This window comes from Rhopalosiphum padi, chromosome 1 (genome assembly GCF_020882245.1).
Source record: "Rhopalosiphum padi isolate XX-2018 chromosome 1, ASM2088224v1, whole genome shotgun sequence".
NCBI classification, from domain to species: domain Eukaryota; kingdom Metazoa; phylum Arthropoda; class Insecta; order Hemiptera; family Aphididae; genus Rhopalosiphum; species Rhopalosiphum padi.
The window spans coordinates 48,473,652-48,479,819 of record NC_083597.1 but is presented as its reverse complement, the minus strand read 5'-3'; positions in this window follow the sequence as shown (position 1 = coordinate 48,479,819).

The window sequence follows — 6,168 nt, the reverse complement described above, 5'->3', positions numbered from 1 at the left end:
CCGCCATTTATTGAGAATCTTGTGCGCGCATGAGGTTGCGGTTATTTCTACTTCTTCTTCTACTACTACTACTACTACTACTACTACTACTACTACTACTACTATTACTACTATTAATACTACACTACTACTAAGTGTCACTCCGACAGTTTATTATACACAATATTTGTATAAATATGAACACTATACAGGGTGTTTCAACCGTGTGTTTGTCCCCGTATCTACATATGTATAGTAGCTATAGAATGTATAAATTGGATAATATTTATATTTTTCAATACTGAACGGAAATCATATTTATTCAACTTTTAAAATACACTACAAAACTAAAAATTGACTAGCTCAGATTTTTATGAAACACCTAAATCATATATTTTGAATTATTATACCTAAATAAATCAAAAACCACTATATTATTCAAACATTATTATAAATTGTGGCTTTCTAGTTTCAAGTACATTATTAATAAAAAAAATGTATTAGCATGGTTGAACCACTGCATTGAATTATCCCATTTATTTATAGTACTATACAGTACATAATCTATAGGTAGATACAAGGTACAATATGTTATGATTTCGGCACGCAATAGTTTTTAAATATCAATATCACCCTAAATTATCTTTAGTATAACCATTTTGGTAATTGGTAAAATAATTATTCGTTAAAATTTTGTATTAATTTATCAACATTAAAAAAAAATTATCTACCAAATAATTTACAATAAAAATAGAAGATTCTTGTTTAAAATACAAAAGTTTATATAACAACAGGACACTCGTTAAGTAGAAAAAAAATATCAAGAATTTGAAAACATGACTTTTAAGTATATTTAAAAATTCCATAAAATCAGAACTTGAATAAAATCATTATTAAAGAAAAATGAGTCGTATGCTTAGTGAATCATTATTCATTATATGATAAGCATTATGCAATGTATTAATTTGTAATAATTTATGTTTAAAATTTTTGAAAATTTATATTTTAAAACAACAAAAATACAAAACTATACTATCATAAAAAAAATATATATATTAAATCTTGCCAATATAAGATATGTTATATTTCATCATCTGAAACTCTTGAGATGAATAAAATGTAATAAAAATAAATTTCAATATTATAATTATGCCACAAGAGTATTGACGTCATGAAAATATAATAATATATAAATCAATTAACTTAAAATTCCATTAACTTAAAATAATTATAGCCAAAGTGGCAGTGTTTTAAAAGAAAAAAACATGTGTTTCAAATAATAATAATTTTAATTTTTAAATCAAATTAAATCTAGTTTTTTTGTTTTGCTTTTATCTTATATACCCTATCATTCTATCTATTTATAATCATACAGATACAATATATTTAATTATATACTCGAGTTTCTACTTAAATTTATGGTTTTATACATTATTATTTTATTTGAATTTTTATTGAATATGACTTAATTTGTTTTATTATTATAAATAAGTGCAGTATTGTGTATATAGATACTCGAAAACGTATGATTAAAAAATAAAAAATTATAATATACATTTATAGACTTAAGTATTTATTAATATAAAAATTACTTAATTTACTAAATCCATTTTAATTTCAACACTCGTAACTTAAATATTAGCTTTCAATATACATTTTAGATTCTAATAGGAAATTAAAATAATAATTTTTAATTAATAGTAAAGTTGTCGTTTAAATAAATAAGTACTAATAGTATTTTTAATTTTTGAAGATGTACCTCATAATGCATTTTTAGATTTGTAATTCATTTTTAGGTATCACAATTAATGTAGAATGCAAATTAATTCTTAAATTATTTCTATTATTAATACAAATAATATCAACACCTAGATAAGTTAATTTCATATGACTGATTTCCTGGTGAGCCATTGATGACAAAGTGTACTATAATTATCGCACTAAATGTAATACCAAAAATTATTTTTCCGAATTAATATCATACTAATTTTTATTATGCAATATCTCACTAGTCCATTTGTCAGTTTGTCACTATGGTATTGAATAATAATTATCATCTAAATCGCATAAACAAATCAATTCATATAATAATTGTAATCAAATTAAAAATTTACATTTTAAATAATTATTAGAGTACACAACCAACCAATTTTGTAAAATATTAAGTAATAAAATCGCTGTCTATATTCGCTAATCTTATCGAGGGATATTAGTATAATATCATTATTTATTATACAGAGCTACTCTTTTATCAAACAACACTCATTATTGCAAAATCTATTATTGTTTTTGAATATATATTTTTTACTTAATTTCCAGAACTGAATGGAGCAGTATATATAATAGGTACCTCGTAAATATTGGTCTATTATTCCACTCACATAAAGTTTAAATACTTATAAGTTATAAACTCATAAACTCCTCGACTATAATAGTCGATTCTTATGCATTAAAATACTCCGAAAAATATTCTACTTCAGAATATGAAATCAAAAATGTATGTTATTCAATAAAGTAAAAATATTAAAAATGATAACAATAAAAAAAAAATTATTTATTTTTTAAATTTTATTTAAATTTGACAGGAAATTATGTAAAAACAATATTTTTTTAAAAAGTTAATATAGATTTTAAAATAATGAGTGTTGTCCATTAAAAGAAATCGTCCAGTATATTAAATTATTAAGTCACTGCATTCAGAATACGTTTCTTGGTGGAACTTGAATTACTTAAATTGTACAGGGATAGTTTTTATAATATCATAACATTCATAACTAATTCAAAAGTAACTCATAACACGACATTTATTACACATAGAAATACTAACTAATAAAAGGTACCTAGCTAATATAGTATCTAAAACTAAGTATATTACTGTATTGATAATAATTTTACAATAGCTAAAATCTTATTGTATTTAAGCTCAATAATAAGAAATCACTTAAAGATAAAACCAATTCTAGAAATAAAATTCCCATAAAATTAAAAAAAAAAAATCACAAGCTGTTTCAAATTTTAAACGTTTATAAAAATGTGTTAATAACTGTTTTTTTATTATAGTTTACTATCTTACATCACTATTGACGATAATAAACCGGTCGATACTTTTTATACAGCATAGCGTTATAGCTTATCTATGTGTACTAAAACTGATGGTTATAAAAATTACAAATTAATTTTTTATGCATATAAACATAAATTGTACAACGAAAACTACAAAAGTACACAATTTTACAATTTTTATATAGTTGTTATATAGATCTTACATAATTGAAAGGGATTTTTAAATCATTTTTATGGACTCCTATTAAAAAATTATTTTTTATCACACCTGTATTGAAAGTTTAGGTTTAGACGTAAAAGAAAGGTTGAAAGTTATATTTTTCTATCCAATGAACTGAATTAAAACATTGTGAAAAAGTGAAAATTTTCCATTAAACAGTAGTCGGAGTCGGAAAAGTTACTGTCCAAATCAGATTAATATACACAATAAACAAATTTAATATCAATACATTTTATCTAATCATCTAATGACTAATGTATAAAATACTAACTGGTAGGTGATTACTTCCGTGATGGTTTTTTTCAGTTTGTCCAATCGAGATACTTAGACCGGTAAAAACAGTTCGTTATGGATTACTTAATATCGATAAAATAATTTTTAGTTTAAACAATTAGCACGAATTCAACAAAATAGTCATAAGTTAATCACGGGATTACTAGATTTTTTAACCTCGTATCAAGCTACTTTTAAAATTATTTTGCATGATCTTAGATCCATACTTATAGTAATATTAGTAATTAGTAATTACATTACACAGATATTAATTAGTTATATTAGTTATACATATTTCATGTTGTCTATCAGTGTTGAAATAAGTTACTCGCCGTAGTATAAAAATCCTAAAAACTAGAAATTGGAATTGTATTGTTAAAAAAATCTTAAACAAAAATTAAATAACATAATTGTTTTATGATTTATTTTTTACATTACAAACGCCTTATAAATTGAATTTAGTTACAACTATTTATACAAGTTAGTTGTGTAGTCATTTGGGTTGATCGTCTTTCTCTACTGTGGTCAAAGCTTAAAATATATAACATTGTTATGACGTAGATTAATAATTAATCTAGATTAATTATTGAAACTATATTGTGGTATAAGTGTACTATATTATCATTTATCATTGAAACCAGTTGTTTTATTATTTACAATTTAAGTTAGTTTTTTTGGGATAACACTTAACACCATAGACATGAAAAGTGATTTTATACCAAGACAAGTCACTTTTTTATGTGTCCCCAGAAACAAGGGATGGCCGAATAAGAGTCTCCTGCAATCAAGAAGAAGTTAATTGGAAATGCAGAGATCTTTTACAAAGTCGCCAGCCATCACTCTGGTCTGCATGGCCGTGTAGTCTTTTTCATCAGTGCATGCGCAACATTCTAACTCTCAACACCGGATCCTGCAACTGACAACTAGACCTCTTTTTTAACAAGTTAAATTAGTGTTGTATTTATTTTGATTCCATATTTATAGTTTTTAATTTGAGTTACGTTACTATACTATATAGTGGCAAATTACGCGAACCCCTCCCCTCCACAAACACACAACTATACTGTATAAAATATTTCAGCTTTAACTGGACGGGCCGCCAAACTTTCGCAGTTATGATCTATATATATAATGTTTATTTCTTATTATTGTTTTTATTTTTTTAGTTTCGTTCAAAAAACATTTAAATAATATACATAAGCATTTAATTCATAAATAATAGGTAGGTCTTTGTATTTCTTCGATTACTGTTCTTATTTTTAATTTTTAAAAGTTTTCCGCGACTCCTTATAACTCCTTTTTGTTTATTTTACTTTTATATAAGTCTTGGTAGGAACAGTGGGCGTCATTTGGGGGGTGATAGCGTGTGAATTCCCCCCCTTCTCATTAGCGGGCCACTGCTTGGCCGGGTATGTGCTAGTTTTGGTATGTTTTGTTTTATTTTTTGTAAATACCTTTATACTTATATTTGACGCAAATAAGACATAAATTGAGGTAAAATTCCACTCAAAATATGTCATCATATAGTAGCTAATAAAATCAAAATCTTTAACTAGTAAAAGGATCTGTGGTTCCTATTTAGGGATTAAACCAATTGCTGCTATGGAATATGTATTGGACTAGTTCCGATGTATAATAATAATAAATAATTATACCTATTTTTATATTATTTTAGAGTTTCACCTACTAAAGATAAAGTTGTAGAAACAAATAATAAACCTAAACCTATAGAACAATCATTATCTAGGGATTCTACTAAACGTATAGAGAAAAAACGGCATCATTCTACTTCATCAAGTCGTAGTTCATTATCATTTAATTCATCTTTAAGTCCAGGTATTTATTAAAAATTTTATAAATTCTATACCGTAAAAAAGATTTTGAGATTCAGAAAAAAGAAAACAGTATCCAAAAAAAAAAGGCAATACCGAACAAATAAAGATGGATCCTCTGGTAGTGAATCAGACAAAGATAAATCTACAGATAAAAGAGTAAGATTTTTAATTGTTTATAAATAAATAATCAAAGAATACAGGAAGATTTATTTTTCGTAATTAAAACTTATCAACAATAAAAATTAATTTTTCTCTTTAAAGGATCGCCGTGATCGTTCATCTTCTCGGTCAAGACGTCCATCTAGACATGCCTTCAATCGTGGCCGTTACCTTGAAAAAAGTCTTGATCGTTTTTACAGAGAAAGAGAACAAAAATCAACATCTGCTATTAAAAAGAAAGAAGAAGTGAGTATTTTTTTTATTTATTAACAGTATATATTTATTATGTCTACAACTTAACTCAAGAATTCTACTTCATCTAAAGATGACGATTCTAAGAAAAAAAAGAAACGTAAAAGAAGATTGTCCAGTTCTAGTTCAGATGTATGTGTAATTTTGAATTAAGCTTAAAATTTTTATTTATCTTCGTTTTATGTACTTATATAGGAAAGTGATAGAGATGACAAAAAAAAGATAACAGACAAGAAACATAAAAAACGCAAAACTGAAAAAATAACAGTTTGATATATTATATATTATATTTATCATGTATTAAAGCTTTTAATAATTATAAATTTTTATTATAACTTAATAGGGCTCTGATATCAAGTCTGAAGATGAATTAGAACAACGTTTAAG